The 23,552-nt window shown below is 45.1% G+C and overlaps 1 long non-coding RNA gene across 5 annotated transcripts in view; it reads right to left on the bottom strand.

The window, feature by feature from the left end:
• The window catches only part of LOC118097019 (uncharacterized), a 49,447-nt gene that overhangs the window by 20,405 nt on the left and 5,490 nt on the right, over positions 1 to 23,552 (bottom strand). For 3 of the 5 annotated variants that reach the window (XR_009556812.1, XR_009556815.1, XR_009556816.1), the window contains exons 2-3: positions 15,031 to 18,406; positions 2,743 to 2,863 (exon numbers count right to left, since the gene is read on the bottom strand). This is a non-coding gene — a long non-coding RNA (uncharacterized LOC118097019). The remainder of the gene's footprint in view (positions 1 to 2,742; positions 2,864 to 15,030; positions 18,407 to 23,552) is intronic. The other 2 variants (XR_009556813.1, XR_009556814.1) reach the window with 2 other exon arrangements.

Below are 23,552 nucleotides of genomic sequence, written 5' to 3'. Positions count from 1 at the left end.
TCAGGTGGCCTGCAGATTTGTGGTTGAAGACTGGGGGGCAGGGTGCATCTATCACATTAAATATGTATACTGGTTTTAATTCTATTTTTATTGCTTCTTCTATTTCTTTGATTGTATTTTATCATATTATTATTTAAATTCTATGGCATGCAAATTGCAATACAATAGAATACAATGAAGAAGTCATAAGAATACAATTAAAACACAACATCTCGCACCCCACATTCTCTATCTCGTCCTTCAAACTCACCTCAGGCCACCTCTCACTGGCTTGGTTTTGCACCCTAAATGTTTTTGCCTGAATGTGTCCTTGAACTCTGATGATGTCCCTTGCACATATGGATTGTTTGGGGGGGGGTGAGTGTGTGTAGAAACTAGTCTGGAGAAGTGGATAAAGAAAGGTTTTTCTCCCTCTCTCATAACACTAGAACGTTCTAGTTACAGGTAGGTAGCCGTGCTGGTCTGGTGTAGTCGAAACAAAATAAAATAAAAATTATTTCTTCCAGTAGCACCTTAGAGACCAACTAAGTTTGTCATTGGTATGATCTTTCGTGTGCATAGATGCACACGAAAGCTCATACCAATGACAAACTTAGTTGGTCTCTAAGGTGCTACTGGAAGAAATTTTTTTTTTTGTTAACACTTGTTAACACGTGTGAGCTGAATGAGGCTGAATGGTGGAGGATTCAGGACACATAAAAGAAAGCACAGCGCATGGTTAAACTATGGAACTCGCTCCCACAGAAGGCAGTGATGATCACCAACTAAAAATATAAGACAACGCAAATGTTGCACTTATTATCGGAGGCCCTTCTTCAGGTACCTCCTCCACAAGACTTCTGGAGGGTGGCAACACAAGAATGGGCCTTTTCTGCAGTGGCTCCCCACTTGTGGAATACTCTCCCCAGGTACGTTTGGCTGGCACCTTCATTATACAACCTTGGGTGCCAGGAAAAGAAATTTCCCTTTTTAACCAGGCCTTTGGCTGATTAACAGTATGTTAAATGTGTTTGTGGGAGCATGGTTATTGGTTTGGTTTGTTCTTGTTCTCACCATGTACTTTATGCTTTTACTCTGCATTTGTATGCTGTGAACCGCCCTGAGATCTTTAAAAGAAGGGCAGTTTACAAATTTAATAAATAATAGTAATAGTAATAGTAACATACCGGTAGTAATGACCAGTGTGAGAGCAGGATAATGGACTAGATCATACCCTCCAACTCCCGGTAAGAAAAATCTGGGATCAGCAGCGGCGCAGCACCAAAAGTCGCTTCTATGCATGTCTGGACATGCGTAGAAGCGACCTCCGGTGCCGCTCTGCCCGATTTCCAGTGCCCAGACATGGGCAGAGCGGCACCCGAAATCGGTTCTGCGCATGTCCAGACATGTGCAGAAGAGCCTCCCTGGCAGGTAGGAAATCCGGGGGATTTACGGGATTTTTCTCTATTCGGGATAACAGCGGGAAACGGGTTTAAATACAGGGGTTTCCTGAGAAAAACGGGAGACTTGGCAGCTATGGACTAGATGGGCCATGGTCTGATCCGATAGGCTCTTCTTATGTTCTTACTATTCAGTGGTACCTCAGGTTAAGAACTTAATTCGTTCTGGAGGTCCATTCTTAACCTGAAACTGTTCTTAACCTGAGGTACCATTTTAGCTAATGGGGCCTCCCACTGCTGCCGCCGTGCAATTTCTGTTCTCATCCTGAAGCAAAGTTCTTAACCCGAGGTACTATTTCTGGGTAAGCAGAGTCTGTAACCTGAAGCGTCTGCAACCTGAAGCGTCTGTAACCCGAGGTACCACTGTACAAAGATTAAAATCTGCATTCATTCCTCCACCCACTTTTGCCTCTGTCCCCACCCACTACTGGTATGTGGCCCTCGGGAGGTAGCCTAAAAGGGAAAATGGCCCTTGGGCTGAAACAGTGTTCCCCACACCTGGTTTAAATAATGCAGAGCTAGATAAACCAATTGTCTGACTCAGTATAAGGCATCTTCCTCTCTTCCAAGGTTCATCCAGTAACACCGATTACTGCGTCAAAATTCCCCCTCCCTCTGATACTCACACACACACACAAACACTAACCCAGCCAAGGATCAAACTCCCTTTGACACCTCCCATAGGCTGAGACAGGCTTAATGTGTGTGCAATTTCACACTCTGACTAATCTACGCACTGGGAAAACTAATCCCCGTAATAACCGGCAGATTTAGTTGTAAATCAGGCCATCGATCCAGAAAGTCCCCAAATGGCTCGGTGGCTAAAAATACTTTATACTTGGGAGAGAGAGGAAACAACTCACACACATGGCCTGAATGTGTGCAAGAGATTTTTATTTTTATTATTCCACTGGTAGATTTTTAGCCAAAGCCGTTTGCAAAAATCTTGTTAATCCTTTTTTTCCCCTCGCAGAAAATCACAGCCCAGAATTATTGAGAGGGTCGAAAATCCCACTCAGGCACCCCCTCGAAAGCAGCTGATTGCCACCAGCAAGCTGCTTCCCCCCCAAAAAAAAAATCCCTCCATTGGCCTTAGCTGTAGCAATGGCACAGGATGTTCACAAATATCACAACTGCTTGAAGAGGAAAGTTCAAACGTTAAATGCTGACAATAACAGAGGTAAATCTGTGGGTGGTGATACGTCATAGTAGAAGGGAATTTGAGTTGTGCAAGAATGGGAAGCAGAACTAAAAAAAACCTCAGCATCTTTGTCCCCTGCCCCCGAAAAATAATCCCACAAACCTTATGTGCTGGTCTTAACCAAATTCTGCATGTTGGTTCCTGAGATCAAGGAGCAGGTTTTCATCTATGTTTGGGTGTCATTTTGAATCTGTACCTCTTTGAAACTGCACCAATAGCTTTCCTATGTGGAAAAATATTGACATATGCATATTACAGGCCATTCCAACGTGTGTGTGTTTAGTTACTTGGTGCAATTGCATTATGTACTTGAGATTTAATATGGTTCAATGAAAAGTAATAAAAAAATATAGGAAATGCACTTATTTTAACCACCAATTTCAAAACCACACTGAATTTTATTTTATTTTTAATTCCCAAGCAGCACCAGGTATGAGGCTGTTAGTAAATGACTAAAGAATAATATATAATATCTTTCCTTCTTTATCTATTTATATAACCAGGTTTGCTCAATAATAATAATAATCTTTTATTTATATCCCGCCCTCCCCGGCTAACATCAAATATACAACAATAGTATAAAATCAAACAATAATTAAATTACCTCCTAAAAAGGGGTCAAAATCAAATTAAAGTCTAATTAGATGGCTTTCCGCAGGGTTAGGGTTGGGAATAATCTTGTGTGTGTGCAAAAATCCAGGAAGGACATAATGCAAGTCTAGCACTTTTCATACCTTCTGCTTCCAGCCCTCACCCCACTCCCTTTATTTTAGCAGAATAATAAACAACACCTAGCACTATAATATTCTCTCTAACTTCCACTTACTGAGAAGACTAAGAAGATGCCTGGCTGCCGCTGCTGAGCTTGACTGCTGAAAAATAAAATGTAGGCCCAAAACCCACCACCACCACCACCACCCCACGGAATGAAAGTGAGCCTCTCATTGGTCGAGGCAAATGAAATGGAAGTCACGAGGCACCTGACTGGACAGAACTGCCGCCCAAACTCTTAAGGAGCTCCTCTGATTGGATACTGCTCATGAGGCAACAGTAGGACAACAGAGAATTAATAGGAGAGCAATGGGGCGCTCTAGAGCGGCCTTACTTGACATTTTCCTACCTATTTATTTCTTTCATAAAATCGCATACACAACTCGATAGTTACACACACACACACCTTGAAGTGGTTTACGAAATATAAAACAGTGAATTCAACAACAACCACACTTTAAAAATTAAAACACTAAAACCGGACTAAAATTACCTCAGTTTCCTAAGCAGCTTGTCTAAGCAATAATGTTGCCTTTGTAAACTCTGTTGGAGTTTAATTTCTATCATGCGTTATATTAATTTTTTTGGGGGGGGAGAATGAAATAAAACGATTTCCTCCCTTCGGAACTGCTCCTCATCCATCTAGCTCAGTACTGCCTACTCTGACTGGCAGCAGCTCTCCCCATGGTTTCAGGCAGAGTCTTCTTCCTAGTCCTACCTGGAGATACTGAGGGTTGAACCCGCAACCTTCAAGGTGGGCTGCAAGGGCCTGAAATAAATATACGAGGCTTCTAGAGCTGCTTCTCCCTCGAGCCCAACCATGTCATCGCTGAGGGCAGTCAATAGCCTTTTAATTTATATGTGCAGATTTGATGGATCTATGGCATACCTGCCAAGTTGCTGTCAGAGAAATAAGGGACCGGGCCGGAAATAGCAGACCAGGCTGGAAATAGCAGACCAAAATGCCGCCATTTTGGAACTGGGCGGAGCATGCTCAGAAGTGACTTTTGATGCTGCTTTGCTCAGTTCCAAAATGGCCGTCGTGCCAGAAGTCGCACTGCAGCCATTTTGGAACTGGGCAGAGCAGCATCAAAAGTCGCTTCTGAGCATGCTCCGCCCAGTTCCAAAATGGCCGTCGCGCCAGAATAAACCAGGAAAAAACAAAAAAATCTGTTTTTTCAGCTAGGAACAGCTGGAAAAACGGGGATTTCCCGGGGGAAACGGGAGACTTGGCAACTATGATCTATGGCTGTAACGTGCAAGTGTATATGAGCAACCAAACAACCAACTGCTTCCCACCCCATGATCCTGAGTGCTGGCAGGCCACATGAGGCCCATATGAATCCAGTCCAGAGGTCCCATTGCGAAGCCCCACTGATATAACACAGAGGGGCTTGTTCCCAAGGGAGCTGGTGCAAGGTTTGTTTTGCAAACCGCTTTGTATTTCATTGCTTCAAAAAGCCAAGCTGTTTACAAATCCCAACAAAAAGAAGTCAAATATAAGATAGCTACACAAGATAGATTCATAACCAGAAAACACCCCCACTGCGACTAATCCACATCATCACAATTCTACATTTTAAGCAACATCATTGAATAAAGGTAAAGGTAAAGGGACCCCTAACCATTTGGTCCAGTTGTGACCGACTCTGGAGTTGCGGCGTTCATCTCACGTTATTGGCCGAGGGAGCCAGTGTAAAGCTTCCAGGTCATGTGGCCAGCATGACAAAGCCGCTTCTGGCAAACCAGAGCAGCGCACGGAAACGCCGTTTACCTTTCCGCTGGAGCGGTACCTATTTATCTACTTGCACTTTGACGTGATTTCGATCTGCTAGGTTGGCAGGAGCTGGGACCAACGGGAGCTCACCCCGTCATAGGGATTTGAACCGCCGACCTTCTGATCGGCAATCCCTAGGCTCTGTGGTTTAACCCACAGCACCACCCGCAACCCTAACATCATTGAATAGCAACCTCTTAATATTGCACCGTTTGGCTTTGTTTCAGGGGGTTGGTAGCCCCCGAAGAGCCGTTTGAAAGGAGAAAAGAGTTGGCCACTCCTGACATTCACTAAAAGCGCCCACATTTGCTGACAAGCTTGCTGGGCACTGGCGCCCAGTGTATGACTGACAGGGAATAAATGAATGACAGGGAATGAAGCTTTGGGAATGAAGCTCTCTGGCAACTGGAAGATAGGGAGAGCCCTGTGGCCTTTGATGAGAACAAAGGGGTCATTGGCAAAGGGCTGTTGAGTGGCCTTATCGGTCCTCCCCCAGCTATGATTCAATGGATAATAGCATCCTCCACCTCTCCGCACTTGTCTATCAGAGGTCCACTGATTACAAAGGCATGAGATTGCAATTCCTCCTCCTTTGATTAGCCAGCTCTTGGCCTGAAGGTGCATGATAACCCTAGCTCCGGAAGGCTCTTCAGACTCCTCTGGAGAAGCTTATCAAGGAGACAAAATGCTCCTCGTAAATGTATGTCCAATACTTGAGAGATTTGCAAGGGCTTAGGCCCCTCCCTTCCTCCTCCACCGCCACCCTACCCTGAAGATCGCAATAATAGCCTTCTTCATAATGAGAGCAGGTCAAGGATGGGGCTCCTAGACTGCAAGCATTGAGGTTAGAGAAAACTTCGAATAAAGATTTGGTGGAAAAAATAATGTTAAGTAGTAGTAGTACTGATACTACTAGTAGTAAGTGTTGAGTAGTGGTTTTTAATGTGAGCAGTTTTATTTATTTTTTTAAACATACTTTTTATTAATTTTACAAAATACAAAAAAAAAATGGTACATACATAAACACCTTTTCCACCTCCTTCCTACCCACACACATGGGTCCTCCCCTGCCACAGAAGTATCCCATGTATGTGAACAGTCAGAGATGGTCCATTTTATGCTTGGATTTCTGTCCTCCTCCCCCTCCCCTGACCCCAAAGCCCCCCCCTGCCACCAGGGAGTTCCAGCAAACCAGGGCAGTACGCAGGAGGCCATCCATCCAACCATCTATTGTCATACCAAAAAAAGAGAAAAATAGAAATAGGAAAAAAGAGGAAAAAGAAAGGGCAAAAAAAGAGAAAAAAACAATACAAAACAGAAAAAATTTTCTTACATTCATAATTGTGAAACCATATTTTGTGGGCTTCCCCTCCCCCCCCTTCCCCGGTTTTCATCCCTTTTTTATCATCTGCAACAGTTTCTTACTTTATAAAAATACACCTTTGTATCTTATACAACTTATAAATCAATTGTTAACATTTTCATCTAATATTCAAATCACTGAAAAATCAAACTCCCATTTTATCTTCCCGTGCCTAATTTTTACTCCCTCTATAAGCCTCCATATTTTCACATTTTTCCAAAATCCATTCACTTTTAAAACTATAACTATTCTCAATTTAACCTTACATCCCCGATTACCGGCTCCACCCCCCCAATCCAGCAAATTCCATAATCAGCAGACCAGTTATAAACCTGTTAATCCATCCTTATAATCACAACATCACTGTGAGCAGTTTTAAATTGATACTGAAAATAAAATATGGTAAGCATTCTGGTTAGAGCTGTTATTTTTTAATTCCTATGTACTTTGCAGTTATTGTCAATAGGGGATTGTTGCCAGGTAAATGTAAATTAGTAGTAGTGTTGTTGCTGCTAAATGGCATAAAAAATGGGTAGTGTTAAATCAGGCTTCCTCAACCTCGGCCCTCCAGATGTTTTGAGACTACAATTCCCATAATCCCTGACCACTGGTCCTGTTAGCTAGGGATCATGGGAGTTGTAGGCCAAAAACATCTGGAGGGCCGAGGTTGAGGAAGCCTGTGTTAAATAGTTTTACATTTTTCATTTTTATCATAGGGAAGATCATGGGCACACACAGGTCATCTGCACACATAAGGCATGTTCACCTGTTACACTGAACACAAGTACAAGCTGTTTCCACACATGTACAAGCATTTATTACCGTAGAAAGAGTGCACACATGTTGATTTGTGGACTCAACAGTTGTGAGCCCAATAACATTGACTGTACATTTGTTGAATGTTCCATGTGAATGATTGCAAGTCTGTGCAGCTCAACTATTTGTTTATACATATTGTACACTCGTTTAACATAATGTGTGAACACCATAACAGTCTTCCTTACTATGGTGAGATGCACTGTTTTTCTAGCCGGACTGGTAATGGGAAGGAGGGGTAGTGTGGTGGGGAGAGTCCCGAGAGCTGGATGAAGAGGTTTGAAGAATTACATTTTGTCCCCGGGCCTGAGATTCCCTAACCCTGATCTATACATATAGATTAGTGTGTGCACATTTCATGAACATCATCTGTGCCTTCTTTTTTAATGATGAATTTCCTCTTCCCTCCCTGTCCCTTTTCACTTGTGTGCTGTGTGTTTTTATATACTATAAGACTACTTTTTAACCCAGCAAAATATTCTCAAAAGTCGGGGGTCGTCTTATACGCCGGGTCGCATTTCTTATACGGCAAGTATATCCCAAACTCTACATTTTAACTGGAAAAGATGGAGGCAGTCTTATACGCCCAGTCGTCTTGTACGGTATACGGCATACATTGTAAGCCTCTGGGCAGGAACTGCCTTCTTTTTATTGATTATATGTGAGCAACTCTATGAGCCTTTGTGGCTGAAGAATGGGATACAAATGCTCCAAATAAATAAATAAAATAATTTTCCTCCTTTTCGGTGATGCATAAGCAGCCAACCTGGTTATAAGATGCTTTCAGCTACAGGAACAATCGGATGCCACCCAGGCAAATTACTTCACCTATGCCTTGTAACTGTAGCATGGGGTGGGGAGGAAAAACTGATTATTCTACATATCTCCCCTCTGTGAACTGAAATGTCTTTGTGTTTGCTGGTGTGTGTGTGTGTGTGTGTGTGTGTGTGTGTGTGTGTGTGTGTTCCTGGAACACTCATATACGGAGTTGGAGGCTGTGAACACATGTACTTTCCGGACTCTGGGGTGAGCTTGGTGTTTTCGTAAATGCAGCTGAGGGCCTTCTTTTGATCTCCTTGATTCATGCCTAGGTTTGGCCTGGAAACCTGGTCCAGATGTGGCGTCCACTTCCTTCGCTTGACTACTGGTGGGTGGCTTCAAGATTTCTCTGCGATGACACACACATGCAGAGGGAGAGTGGAAAGCAAGGCGGCTGGCTTCCAGGCTTCGTTTCAAACACATTTCCCCTGCAAGCGGCTTGGAGAGTCGCCCGCGGACCTCTCAGCGCTTTTGATACAGCAGGCCAAGTTTGGAGTTGGATGCCTCAAGACAGGCCCAGCGCGGCTCATCGTAACCACCCGTGCTTTGCAAAAAGTTTGGCTCATCTGCATTTAGCCATCTGTGTGCATTAGGTGCCAATCTTCTCCCAGGAGAAGGGAGGCCCTCCTTTGCATGCTAAACAGCGGCAAATGCACTAGAGGCCCCATCCCAGTCTTATCTCAGTGGCTGAGCATCTCTGTCTTGCATGCAGAAGGGTCCAAATTCAATCCCCAGCATCTCTAGGTAAGACCAGGAATGCTCCCTGTCTGAAACCCTGGATAGCTGCTGCCGGCCAGTGTAGACAATACTGAGCTCGACAAACTCACTCAAGTCAAAGTAATCTCCCTCTGTTCCTATGTAATGGCCTTGTTGGGGAGAGGGTTCTTTTCCGATGCTTAAGGGTATTACTGGTGGCAGAACTTGGGAGTCTGACATTTTAGCAGCGCCCCGTGCAATGCCAAATTTCGGCGCCACCCCACACCTCCCACCTTCCATTCCACATCACAGTTGAGGCATGCCAAGGCTCCATGCCCAGTGCGACCGAGCCGGTTGCACTCCCTTAAATCCACTTCTGGTATTATTTCAAAATGTGATAAGCCAACTCTGCTGCTTAAGACTAGTGCTGGGAGGGGGGGGAGTGTCTCTGGTGGGGGATGCCTGCTGAGTGCGATTCTGGACCTCTGACCCAAAGTTGACTCTTGGAGACCATGGCTATCTCTTCCCTTTGTAGGCATCAGAGCGTTAGCTTTGAGGTCTCCCTCCCAAGTTCACTTCATCTGCGTCTCCTCTGCCGCATTCTCTTGACTATTCAAGATGTCAGCTTCTCGGTGTCAAGGGGCTCCCCGCTATCAGGTCCCCCCCTCCCCGGCTCCTCATGAAGGGGCCTCTCTGATACTTGACCAGCCATGTAAGAGCACCAAGGATAGCAGCCAAGCCATCTTGGTGGAGTGCGAAATTCACCCCTGGTCCGAAGGCCAAAACAAGGCCTGGCCGACACTTGCCTCCACTTCAGACTCCGAGATAGGAATTAAGAGGCAAGCAGGCCTCAGCTTGGCCCTGTGTACTTGAGGGTCACCCCTGTAAAGTGTGGCACACTTTGAAGCACCGGGAGAAGGAATTCTGTCACAAGGAGAGCCGGCACTGGAAATATAACTAGGGCGGTACAATGGGAAGGAGACTCTTCTGGGCCCAGATTGACCATTCCAGCTGGGGAAAGGCAAATCCATCGATTATGGGTTATATCCATTTATTCTTTTGGCACTCTTCAAGTCACCTCTACACATGTGTTTTTTATTTGTTGCATTTATCTCCTGACTTTCCCATACCACTTCCTCATTTACTCCCCACAACAACCCTGTGAGGTAGGTCAGGCAGTGACGGGGCCCAAATTGCCCAAACGAGCTTTTTTGTCTGAGTGAAGATTTGAACCCTGGTCTCCCAGCATGGCAATCACCATACCATATTGACTTTTTAAAAGCCCTTAAAGAAAATTCATCGGTCAGAATTTCAGTGCAAATTTCTGTGTGCGGTTTTGCCTAATATGCACATTTTCGCAGAGCAAATATAATGCAATTTTTAAATGCTGTTTCAACAGCTGCATTTTTGTGAACACTGTCCCCTACCATATGCATTTGTGTGCATATTATTTGGCTAGAGAACTGCATTGCAAAATTCAGGGGATTTGTGAATTTCAAAAGATGGTTACATTTCGGGTCTCAGATTGCTTTGGAAATTAGGTGGTTTCACCTCTAAATGTGAATTCAAACAAATTTCTCCCCCATCCGTAATGATCAGGGGCCAAATGCCTCTCTGTCTGGCCCTTGGAACACTTTCTATGCCACACCCCCTCCCACAAGCCACACCCTCATCAAGTGCTTTTGTGTCAAACCAAGAGGATGCCTAGAAGGAGGGCCAAGAGGAGTCTATGTATATTTGTTTATAGCAACCTCTGACTTTTGCACAGCTGGAATGTAACCTAGAATATGTAATAGAATTGTGGAGCTGGTTGGAACCCCTAAAGGTCATCCACTCCAGCCCTCTGCAATGCATGATAGATGGACGTTGAACCTCTGCTTAAAGACCTCCAATGAAGGAGAGTCCTGCTATTATAAGCAGGTGCCCTAAGACAGGTACCCTAAGAAAGCCACCCTAATAATTTTTTTTAAGATCCCTGCCCCAAAGTGCTGCCAATCTAGAATGCACGGCTTGAGAAAGGGAGAAATGAACTGGGGAACTGAAGAGGTGGCGAGGAATGGGGCTGTGAGTAAACGTCATTACCAGGAGCAGGAGACATTAATTGGGGGAACTCCGTAGAACGATGGGGGTGGGGGACAGGACGGGCGGGGTGCAAAATGTGGTAGCGGGTGGAATTGAAGAGAAGACGGTACTAACGCAATTGAATTTACTGAGGACTAGCGTGGTGCCGTGGACCAGGATGCGGAAAACAGAGTCCGAATCCCCAGTTCTGTCACTTACATAATAATTCGTGTTTTAAAAAATCTTCATTCTAAAGCCTGATTTTAAAGAAGAAGAAAACCGAACGTTAAGTAAATCGAGCTCTCCTTCGAGTGAAGGACTCCTATTTTTGAGCTGAAATGCGACTTTGCCAAGTTGTAAGATAAACGTCAGGAAACGATGGGACGGTACTTCCTGAGTGGGTGGGTTAAAAAAACAAAAACAAAAAACTTTCACCTGCCCTGGAACCCTGAAAACAGTTGGAACGAACAGTTGATACTTTTGGGGGAGGGGCTTTTTTATTTAACAGAAGAGGAGAAATGGGTTTTGGCAAGTGTTTGCAAACTTACCTGGGAGTAAAGCCCCTCTCCACATAACTTTTTTTATTTTCCAGCAAGCATACACCGGATTGCGCGAGGGAGCTCTATTACTTACTGATTTTTAATTATGTCTTTATAATAATTAACTAATTAATTTATCTCCTGCTAAATGCCAAGATAGGCATTCTTCATTCTTTACTGGAGAGGGGGGTGGGTCTTCTTTTCCTCTGCGATCTGAAAGCTGAGGAGTCCAGAGATATCCAGCCTGGATAACCGAAGGGAAAAGTCACTTTATTTTCTTTCTTTCTTTTTTTTAAGTTTACATTTCAGAATTATTCTAATTGTAACAGGAAATCAACCCATTTATTCGACCCTATGTAAACTCCACTTCATATATAAAGGCGATGGAGAGAGGAAGAGAAGCGGCGGCGATTCCCGATTGTGTGTGAAATGCTCACACGCACGTGGGTGTCTAAAACACTCCAGCGTTAAAAATTCACACAGATTGGGTATCTTCTCAAGGCTAGGGACAGGCTGCGTACATACCACACTTACCATACATTTACACCCACCTAGCCACCCAAATAATCCTGGGAACTGTAGTTTTTCCCCCTGAGCTACAATTCACAGCGCCCATAACAGACTACAGTTCCCAGCATTCTTTGGTCGGAGGGTGCTTTAAATGTAGCCTATTTTAGGTTCTGGCGCAAAAGTGCCCAGAAACTGATTTATTTCTATCTTATTGCTGGGAGGACCTTCAGTATTCATCGCGGACAGACTGGAAAAATCATATAAATCTTTGACCCACCCTTTCCCCCTATTTGTTTCCTATGATTTCTTTAATAAAAAAAAAAGAATAGACCCCCACGAGCAGGCTGTTCTTTATTTTCCCCATCTTCCTCCGGTTATTATCCTATTAAAATCATTATATTGCCTTCGTGTTATACGCCGCCTTTTAACACACGTGTCCCGCAAGGCGGTGTACATAACCGAATGCTATACATTGTAAAGACAGCGAAATCATACTCCTTACGGTATCTGCTGCATGTGTTTTGACGTTATTACAAGTCTTGACGGTTCGAGGAGGTGGGCTGCGCTATAGTTGAGCAAACAGAAAGGAGATATCCGCCCCGATGAAGCTTCCAATCACCTTTACAAGAAGGCGAGAGGTTCTGCTGTATATGAGAGCCTTTATCTGCACTTTCTCCCCTCTTCTCTAGGACCAAAAGGCATTCAAATATTGCAATAAATGTTTAAATATTTCACACATCAAACATCATCAGGCTCCCCTTTGCGTCCATAATCAAACTGGCCTCCCTTAAAGGGTTCTTGGAAGGATCATTGTGGGAAAAAGGAAGCGCTTGAGATGCCTTTTATCAACCACATTTGGGCCCCGACACTCCCTGCCCCCCCCTCCACCGCGCGCCTTTTAACACTTTTGGCACCCGGTTTATTTCAATGGGATGTTGCGCGCATGCGTAAATCCTCCCGCTCCAGTGGGCGTTTTAATGAGTCCAATGTCATCGTGCCCATTGTTTTCAATGAGTCTGCTCTAAGCAGGACATTTCATGGAGTGGTGTGTGCATGTTTCATATGGGTTCTATCCAACTAAGCTTTACTCAGAGCAAACCCACTGAAATGAATGGATCCAAGTTCGTCGCGTCCATTACATTTCAAGGGAGTCTCCTGTAAGCAGAACTTTTAAGTCTGAAGCAACTCTAAAGCTAAAATTCTGTGTGCACACTTGATTGGGAGTAAGCGCCATTAAAGGCAGCGTCGCTGCGTAAATGCGCATTGGACAGGACTGTAAAAAGTGTGCTTAGAGTTTGGCTGGATTGTTTCCTGCCTTAAATAATAATAATAATAATAATAATAATAATAATAATAATAATAATAATAATAAATGCAATCAGTATTTATTTCACACACCTTAGAATTGTATGGCACCAATTCATAAAAGGCAGGGAGCTCCCCTCAGAGAAGGAGACACAGGCCTCTTAGCGGCTCAAGTTAGCTCTCTGCCCCAAGGAGGTCACCGACTAGAGTCTCCAACAAGGGCCGCCTCCCAACTCAGAATGACAGCTCCAGCAACTGGCAGCTAAAGAAGATTGGAAAGGACGCGGGCAGGGGACGTTTATCTCCAACTTTCCCTCTGAGGTTTACATGCAATTTTCCCTTGACAATCAGGGGAAATGTGTTTATAAAGTTGTTAAACTCTGGATAAACTTCAGGGGAAGTTTGATGGGGGGTGGAGGACCCGTCTCTTTTTCTTGGCGTGTTGTTATTTTCCAGAAAGCTGGATTACTGGAAATATTTTTCTTTTAAAGACGGAAAGAAATCTAAACAGTCTTTAAAAGGTGGGAGGGAGGGGAAAGAGAGTGAGAAACTTGGGAAATTGAAACGAGGAGGAGAGAAAAATATCCCCAAAGGCAGCCTTCACGCACTGGAGAACAAACTGGCGTAGAAATAAACTCACATGCCCGTCGGATTAAGCTTTTCATGCCGCAAGCCTTTTGCGCAAAACGATGCGCATATTTCCTCGGAAGCCCCATTGAATCCAAGCGATTCTACCCGAGATCGGAGCCTTAATTATTTTAACTCTTGTTTAAACTCTCCCTTCCTCTTTCATCTCTCCCCCCCTTCTTTTAACTCTTCTTCCTCTATTCTCCCCCTCCCTGCTGACTCTTGGAATAATTTCCCAACCTGGTAAATATAACTACAGGCTATTTTTACGTGTGTGTTGTGGAGGGAGGGGGTTGTATTTTTAGAAAGTATGTTAGGCCCCTCCCATTTAATGTAATTGACGCTTATAATTCTCGGCGCACATAGATAAAAAGGCCTGCTTTCTTTCTTTTTCTTCTTGTTTTAGTCATTCATGTTCACAAGCCACCTACTTGCGCAATGGCCACCCTGAAATCTTGCGGTTTATTTACTTTGCCTCGACCCCGAAGTGATTTGCCACTTGTAGCCCCAAAGGAGCCTAGATGCTCTTCTGACCCCATCTGCAGTACGGTAGACCTTCAAAGCAATATCCTGCCATTGGGAGTTGTTAGGAGACCCATGTGTCCAGGATACAGAGCTACAACTCCCAAAGTTCGCTGGGAAGAGGGATTGACTGATAAAGCACCCTGGGAATTGCAGCTGGTTGAGATGAACAGGAGTCTCCTAACGACTCTCAGCACCCTTAACAAACTATAGTTCGCAGCATTCTGGGGGAGCCCTGGCTGTTTTAAATCATATTATGCCGCTTTAAATATCCCATGCAGATGGGGCCTGTGCCTGCTTCCCGGCTCCTTTCATATAATCATAGAATTGTAAAGTTAGAAAGGACCACGAGGGTCGCCTAGTCCAACCTCCTACAAAAGTGTCTACGGAACCAGGCCTGGGAGAACCAGCCTGATGGTGCAAAACTACAACACCCATAATCCTTGGCCATTGGGGCTGATGGGAATTGGAGTTCATCAGCATTGGGGGGGGGAATGAGAAGGCTTCCCCCATCCCTGTCTATGCAGAACTAAGTCCTACCTACTGGAATTCAGTGGGACCGACTCCCAGATAACTCCACTTACCTGCGAGTAAGCACCATTGAATTCATATGGGTTTCCTTCTGAGTAGACAAGGTGGTGTTCTCAGTTGGTGCAGTAGCCTATAGTATCCTGATGTCTTGAAATAATTTCAGAGATGTAGGTTCCCCCCCCCCCAAAAAAAAATTCCAACGTTTATTTGAGGGTCTTTAAATGGAGGGAAATGCCCAGACTATTTGTTCTGCAATCAAGAATCCTTTATTTATACAGCATCGTCAATGCACGTGTTTCACTTGTTTATTCAGAAGTATGGAGGGTTGTGTGTTTTGTTAAATAACACCTTTCATTCATGTTCCCGGGGCTGTTTACAAAAGAAGGACAGAACAATTAAAGTCTACATTAAAAGTAAAATGCAAAACATATATGCTAAAAGTCAGGAAATTATTATTATTATTATTATTATTATTATTATTATTATTATTATTATTATTATTTTGCTCTTAGTTCCGCATGAAATTTAGGTGATCCGCCTGGAGAACTTTGCTTGAATGGGCCACATCATCATCATCATCATCATCATCACAGTATAAAACAATAGGATTACAAATGCATCTGAAAACACTCTGGAAAATGCTTTTGTGTGTGTGTGTGACAGAAGCCTACATTTCTACCCCCCCTCTTCCTCCAAAGAGCTCAAGGTGACGAACACGGCTTTCCTCCTCTCCACAACAACCCTGTGAGGTATCTGAAGAAGTGTGCATGCACACGAAAGCTCATACCAATGACAAACTTAGTTGGTCTCTAAGGTGCTACTGGAAGAAAAGAAACTGTATTTTGTTTCGACTACGCCAGACCAACACGGCTACCTACCTGTAACGGTAGAACCTGTGAGGTAGGTTAGGCTGTCAGACTGTGACTAATCCCAGTGTACCCAGTGACAATTAGACAGTGGGTTCCAAGAGAAACTCCTTTGGGACCGTTTTCCGCCTCTGGGGTGCCATAATGGAGCTCCCCACCCCACGTTCTGCTTGTGACCTGTTCATATCAGATGGCCCCAGCGCACATCGACTGATCCACATAGATATGAGAAGCGTGAACATATTATTTCTACAGATATCGGACGGGGGCTCAACAGCCCGATTCTCTGCCGGGACAAATCCCCTGTAGCTGTAGATAGGGAGAGAGGTCTGTCCTACTGTGTGTCTCGCTGACAATTTTATTCGATCATAGTAATAATAATAATAAATCGCTATTAATGTAATCGACAGCAATGGGACAAAATAAGCTGGCTGTGTTCCCTACCAAGAGCCTTTGCCACAGTTGTTCTGACATGCTTATTCTCTCTTCCATGCTGCAAGGCACGTATGAAACGCCTTAAGGGTGAGTGAGATTCACACGTGCAAATGTCCGTGTTCTTAAGCTGCTGGACACCCTTGATGCACATGAGCTTACTGGTCCCTCGTATATCTGATGAGCGGCAGCTATGCGTGTGAATGCACCCGGAGGGAGGCTTCGATGCCAACCCTTAACTCCACTTACCCGGCTGGCATAAAACTAGAAAACCCATATGCACACACCTGGGATGAAGTCCCAGAAAAGTCAGAGGGATTTACTTTTGAGTAGACACATTTATAGGCGCTGCACTTCACCGCTAGAAAGATTCTCTGTGTTCAGTCGGACCAGAGTCCTAAGTGAGGCCTAAAACACAGCAGGGCTTACTTCTGAGTAGGCACGTTCAGGATTGCACTGAGACAGGGATGCCAAGCTTTCCAGGCACAGAAGCCCTCTTCGTGTTTACAAACTGATTTATATATTCTTGAACCCTTTTATAGTTTCACAAATCATTTATTTAAAAAGCAATGCCTTTCCATATATTTGATTTTCCCCCGCTGAGGGAGTAAAATAAGCCTCGAATTTCGTGTCTATCTGCAAGAACTAGAAACTCTTTAAATTAAAAAAAAAAACTAGACAAGGGTTTTTTATCATATAACCCACCCACTCACTCCGAAATAATTCATTCTGCAAACAGCCCAGAGAATTTGAAACAAACAGCCTAGTTCTATTTTTGCATCTAGGACTAGGAAACAAGATGATCCGGGTTTACTTTCGAGTAGATAAGCGAGTATGGGATTGGAGCCTAACAATTCAACCCATGTCTTCTCGGAAAAGAAGCCCCGCTGAGTTCAATGGGAATGGGATTTACTTCCAGATGAATGTCGCAGGCTGTCCTAAGAACAAGGCTGCGAACTGAATACACATTCTTACTCCTGAGTAGGTCCTACTGAGGTCGGCAGGTGTTACTTCCAATAAATTCTGCATACAGGATAGGGGCTACATGTCTCTCCCGGGAATCGACGTGATCTCTGAGTTTAAGATTCCACCGTAAAATTAGGCTCCCACCCCAGACCTTTCCCCCAAAACAAGGGACGGTAAAATAATAATCCGAATCTTGACTGAAGTCGCTCCCAAGTCTTGATCTTCGTTAGGAAAACAAACACGTTGTCAATTTCTCCTCGCTGCTTTGCTTGCCTGGCTGCGATCAGAAGCGCTCCTGCACCTGTTGATCCGAGAACCAGCCTTGCTGCACGCTGCGCCCCTTCTCCTCCTCTTCGCTTTCTTTGCGGCCCGGAGCGGGTGGGGGGAGATGAGAAGACCCTATTCCTTGTTGTGAATCCACGAGCATTCCCCATCTTCCTCGCCTTTCTGCGGCAGTAAATTGGGGGGGGACCCAATCTGGATCGCGTGCAAACTTCTTTTCACCTGTCTCTGGGGTTCCTCTTGGGTGGATTTGAATTCGTGACTTTTCCCCCTCCCCCCCCCACCTCTCCTCTCCTAGGACGGCGTCCCGCCCCCAGCTTCACACCAGGAGAATTACAGGAGAAGGATATAGGCACGTGGAGTTTGCAACGACTAAGAGAAGCAAGTCTCTCTTTTTTCACTCCCCCAATGCTATTGAAAAACTGGGCATTTTGCACTATTAAGGATCTCTCCGCTCTTCTTTCACGTGCTGCAATGGCAGCAACTTCAGTGGGGGGCAAACCCCCGGGAAGGGGCGTTTCAGGAGCGCAGACTAGGCGCTGTGTTTCTCCAGCCGCTCCTTCTGGAAAGGAAGGCCCATTGATTCCGGTGGAGAGACCGACTCCGGAGGAATCATACTTAGGATCCACTCCGGAGAAGGACCGGCCTGCAAAACAACATGAAATCTCTGCCACCCTTCATAATAATAGCAATGATTCCAAAGGGAATAATATCGAATTCGCAGAACAGAACTGGATTTCCTTACCCATTTCGAGGTTCCTGTTAAACTCCTCTTACTAAGTCCTTTGTGGGGGTTGGGGTAGGAACGCGAGACTAAACCGGTTCCCTGGGATGTGGGTGGATGAGGAGGTTCTACAGGACCGGCGGGCGACCGCCTCCCCTCCTGCAAAATAGAAACCAGAGAGAACTAAATCCAGTTTGAGGTGAGGCACACACGCGCACCTGGATTTAAAAAACCGAATCTCCAAAAAAAAAAAAAAGGTTTAATCAATCCATATTGTCCCTCGAGTAAAGCGATGGTGGGCGGCTTTGAAATATCCTAACCCTTGAAAGTTCCCAGTGCCCTCCCCCCCCCATTTTAAAACAATCCAGTCTTTCCTGGTTTTGAATCTTTATTCCCAAGCAGCCAACAACCTTCTTCTTTCTCTCTGGATTTAATCTTCATTTCATTTGTTTGAGGGAGGAGCAAAGCACGTGTGAATGCACTCTCTAATATGCATTCCCCATATAACTTTTGGTCACCCTCTTCCTTGGCTCTCCCACTTGGATAAAAAGATATTGCAAGCTTATCGGGGCAGAGACCCCACTCTTTCCCGTCCTTGTTTTGCTTGTAAAGGACTTCGATAAGCGACCATAAACTTACAAGGGGCGCAGGTCGCCTTGGCTGTTCATCTCTCAGCTTATTATATTTTAAATACTTTTGATAACAGATATATGTAAGCTCTTTCGTGCCTTCTCCCTCCGTTTGTTTATTGCCTTGTGAAATTCATTGATAAATGCATTATCTATTGGGAGTCCAGAGAATAACTTGAAAGGCGGGGAGCAGACGCCAGACAGATATTATGAATTTTTCTTATCCCTTGAAATCTCTCCACGCTGTGCTGCTTCCTCCCACAGATCCTTTGAAACCAGAAGTGTGTGTGTGTGTGTGTGTGTGTGTGTGTGTGTGTGTGTGTGTGTCTGCACATTAACACAAATATTTATTGCACATATACATGACTGATACTAGTGTGTCTGCATGCGTGTAATAGATAAGAATGTTTGCGTGCGTGTACTCGTATAATGTTGCAATTGTGCCTGATAGCGTTGAAGAATTAGATTCTATTACCTTGCATAACTGATTTATAAATCCGTGTACTTTCTGAAACCAACCGGCCTTGTTCCCGAGTAACCCCCGACACCCTTTTTTAAAAAATTGGGCCCCATCCTCGGACTAAAGTTCTGGATACCAGGCTTGTTCAAGCCGCTGGTTGTGTTTGATGCTTGACTTTCAGATTTGCCTGACAAAGAGATCCATTTTGGATGGAATCGCTCCGGGGCCGAGTCTCTGGCCTGGGGGGCAATTCAGCAGTGACGTAGGGAAAAACATACTCTAGGCAAGCTCAGAGGCACCACAGAATTTTGAATCTGGCACCCTGAATTTGGGGGAGAACAAGCCCTTGCTGTGCAGAAAGGGGGAGGGGGAGGTTATGGGGCTGGCCGAAAGGGGCATGAAATTAGGTTGGTCTGTTTTGCGGACAGCATAATTGAGACAAGAGCTTCTTCTTGTCTGAGACTGAATGGGAGAGGAAAAGGGGAGACTCGGCAGCACGGTTTAGGGGTGCTATTTAGGGAGACCACCCACCTTTCCCAGCCATACAGTAAAGGGTTACTCCTTAGAACACATCCAGCTCTGATGATCATTAGGTATATAAAAAATTAAACGTATCACCAGTACTTTTTTGGGGGGCGGCGGTTCTTAATATTGTACATGACCTCTGAATCCTCTCCAAAAATAACCCACCTCTCCCCACCGCAAAAAAACCCCCTGCATTCCTTAATTGTGCCTTCAACGCTGATAACCATGTATGAAGCGGGCTGATTGGAAATCCAAGGCTTTGTGGGTGGGACGCCACGTTAAAAACACAAAATAACACAGCTAACTTTGCCGAACTGATCTGAATATCCTCCCGGATCTATATATAATGCTGTTAAAACCAACAGACTGCGACCGCCATCGTTTTCCGATCCAGTTTGTAGGGAGGTGTCAATTATTGGGATTGTAACGTGTATTCTGCTTGTATGTGTGTATGTGTATGTCTTATCTCAAGACCTCCCTCGCGGATCCTCCAAAACTGGGCTCCCACGGCCACACACACACACACACAGACACACAAACAATATTCATTCTTGGAATAAATTCTACCAAGGTAGAATTTTTGAATGTTACATTTTTGCTCGTGTTCTTGTGTGTGTTGACGATCCATGAAAGCGATTGCCTACTACCCAATCCACGGCTGGCCACGTGATTCCGTTTATCCCACTGAAATCCGTGCTGCATACCTGTAAATTATTCCTATGGAAACTCAGCGGGGTTTCATCGCGAGAACCCCCCCCCCCAAAAAAAACCCCAGCGTGTAATTTTGGGATTCCTGTCTCCTGTAGACTTTCTGTCCCAGCCCCCTCCCCTGATGCAGAGGAGGCTGGAGTGAAGCTCCTGGCGCACTTTTAACGTCAGAAGGGTGCTCGTTTTCTGAACTTTGCAGATTTGCGTGGGGTCAAGTAGCGAGCTATGTGCGCGCGTGGGGGGATTTTTATTTTTGGGAAGGAGGGGCGAGTGAAACCATACAGCCAGAATAATCTCAATAGTCATTTTTAAAAACGTTTTATTTTTCGAAACAAGACTGCGCCTTTTCCTTAGAACAAACTTTGACCTTTTCCTTAAAATACACAAGTTAGAATTGAGAACAGACATACAATAAACAACATTATTTTAAAAAAGTATGATCACAAACTAAACTGGGAACCGGAGCGGTTTGGGGTAGTTTTGCAACGCTCTCCTCTCACAGTGTCGAAGGTAATGCAATGAGATCTTGTTTAACTGTTTATTCTGAAACCCTAACAGGAAGAGCAAGCACCTTGAACGCGCTAGGACTTATTTCTGATTAAAAGCAGGCAGCTCTGCCTGGGCCGGTAACAATCCAATGCGCGCTGGGAGCGCGATCCTAATAATGTCTCCTCCAAAGGCCGGTCCCATTATCTTCAGCGGGGCTTACTCCCACGCAGGTGGGGTTAGGACTGCAACTTTCCCCGGGAATAAGCCCAGCTGAACTCAGCGAGGCTTACCCTCGAGGAAACATGCAGAGGATCGCGATGCGCAGAAGGTTGCGCCAGATGCAATGGCGTTTCAATAACTCCAGTGAACAACTTAAGCAGCGAGGCGCTGGTCCCTATGATCCTTCTCAAACCACACCCGCCCGCCCCTCAGCCTAGAGTTTTGTGGCTGTGTTAACTTGGAGGTCTGGCGATATTTTGCTTTCCCGGTTGATCTGTTCCTGGGGACAATTTTCCATTCATTTCCTATGGTGCCTGGAGAAGGGGGGTCGGGGTGGGTTAGGAGGCAGGGAGGGGCATTGATTCTTGTGAGAAATGTTATTTTCATCAATCACCCGCAATTTGGCTAAGTGGCCCGGACAGAATACCAGCAGTCCCGCTGGCTGAGGTCAGAGAGACGAGGGAGCCGCGGAGAAGAGCAAATTGAGGACCCGGCAACCCTTTTGCAAGAGCGCCAAGGTCCCCAATGGCTGCCTGCGTGTGTGTGTGTGTGTGTGTAGTTGCAGGCAGAATTGGGGGGGGGGATAAGGAGGGGCAGACTAGGAGGGGGGCCCGGGAAGGTCCGCCATGTGACATGAGGGAAATATGAAGGACTTTGACAGGTCTTAAACGGCCTGGCGCCAGGGCCGGAGTCTGCGTAGCTAAAAATAGACGAGGGATGGAGAGAGGAGATGGGTCGAGATGAAAGGGGGCGCATGGTGGGGGGAGGGGGGAGAAAATGGGGGGGAGGACAGGGACCTGCTGGGGGTGTGGGCAGATGTTTAGCCAGAGCAGCTTTCTCCCAAAGTTCAAGCAGCATTTTTTAATTGTCTGTGGGAAAGTAATAATAAATCCTCGTTTTGCTTGTTACGCATCTCCTTTCGTAACGTTTTAGGGACCCATTTCACTCCGTTCCCCATCTCTTTCTTTGAAAGAATGATAAAATATATATATTTTAAAAAACACCTCTCTCCCTCATTCATCCAACCGTGGGTTTCTTCCTTTCAAATTAATGCTTCCTCATAATTTCACACACACGGGTCTTCACGTTCATTTTCTTCTCATTGCGAAGGGAATATTGGCGTGTGTTTCCATTTTCCCCGCGATTGCTCCTTCTCCCTCGTTAATTCACACACCCTTAGCTGCTGCTGTTTATTTCTACACAACTGAAACAGGGGGGGGGGAACCTGGAAACGATGTTAGGATGTTATAAAGGTGTGATTATGGATATCTCCAGGGATGCTAAATTTTGCTTTAAAACCCAAGCAGGATTTCCCATCTGTAATATTTATCTTTCCCTCTTTTCCTACCTTGTTTTTCACTCCCTCCCTCACACAGATGTAGAGTGGACTTGATTTTCAGGCTGGATGTATTATCTGAATGTAATTATTCTTCACTGTGAAAGAGGACTGAGAAATCCATTGCAAACCTTTTTGTTAAACTGGGGATCTCAACTTCCCGATAGGAAGAGTGTGTCCCCCACCCCCACCCCCTCGGAGCACTTATGGAAAATACAGGGGTTAAAGGCATAAGCGAAGCAAGTGGAAATAAATCTGTGCCAATTCTCTTTCTCCCCCTTTCTCTTTTTCAGTCTTTACTAGGAGAATTGCGGCGGGGGGGGGGTGGAGAGGGATCGGGGAAGGAAGTCGACAAGATAAGTTATTTAAAAGATAACCAGTCCCAGAAGGTTGCAGAAGGGGAGAGAGAGAAAGGAATAGCAAGGAAATTATTAGATCAAAATGCACTTGGGAAAAGGGGGGGCAGAGTGGGATGTTCCAGCTTGTTGGGGGATTAAGGGAAGCTTAATATAGAAAATGGCTGGAAACTGAACTTTGTATATTCGCTGGGGGGGGGCGTGGTTGAGGAGAGATCCAAGTCTCCAGAACTTCCCCCCATTTAAACTCCATCCCACTGCCCTGATAACCGGAATCGACCTGAGGCTTAAAACAAACTCTCTCCCTTCACTTCCAGATAAGCCCCCACCTCGTATTTAAACAGTGTGTGCGTCGTGTCCGTCCTGCACACGAACGCAGATGTACCTGCGGGGTACGAGGAATCTACAAATAATCTGTATATATTCTATGCATAAATACAATGCTTGTTTAAAATTCACCAAGTTGGGGAGGGGGAGGAGAGAAACAGCTCCAAAACATATACACGCACGAAGATTGCACTCCTCTACGGGTCTACTCAAAGCAAGCCCCATTGAGTTCAATGGGGCTTACCCTCAGGCAAGA

The sequence above is a fragment of the Zootoca vivipara genome, chromosome 15, assembly GCF_963506605.1.
Source record: "Zootoca vivipara chromosome 15, rZooViv1.1, whole genome shotgun sequence".
Lineage (NCBI taxonomy): Eukaryota > Metazoa > Chordata > Lepidosauria > Squamata > Lacertidae > Zootoca > Zootoca vivipara.
This window is presented reverse-complemented; position numbering and strand designations above follow the sequence as displayed.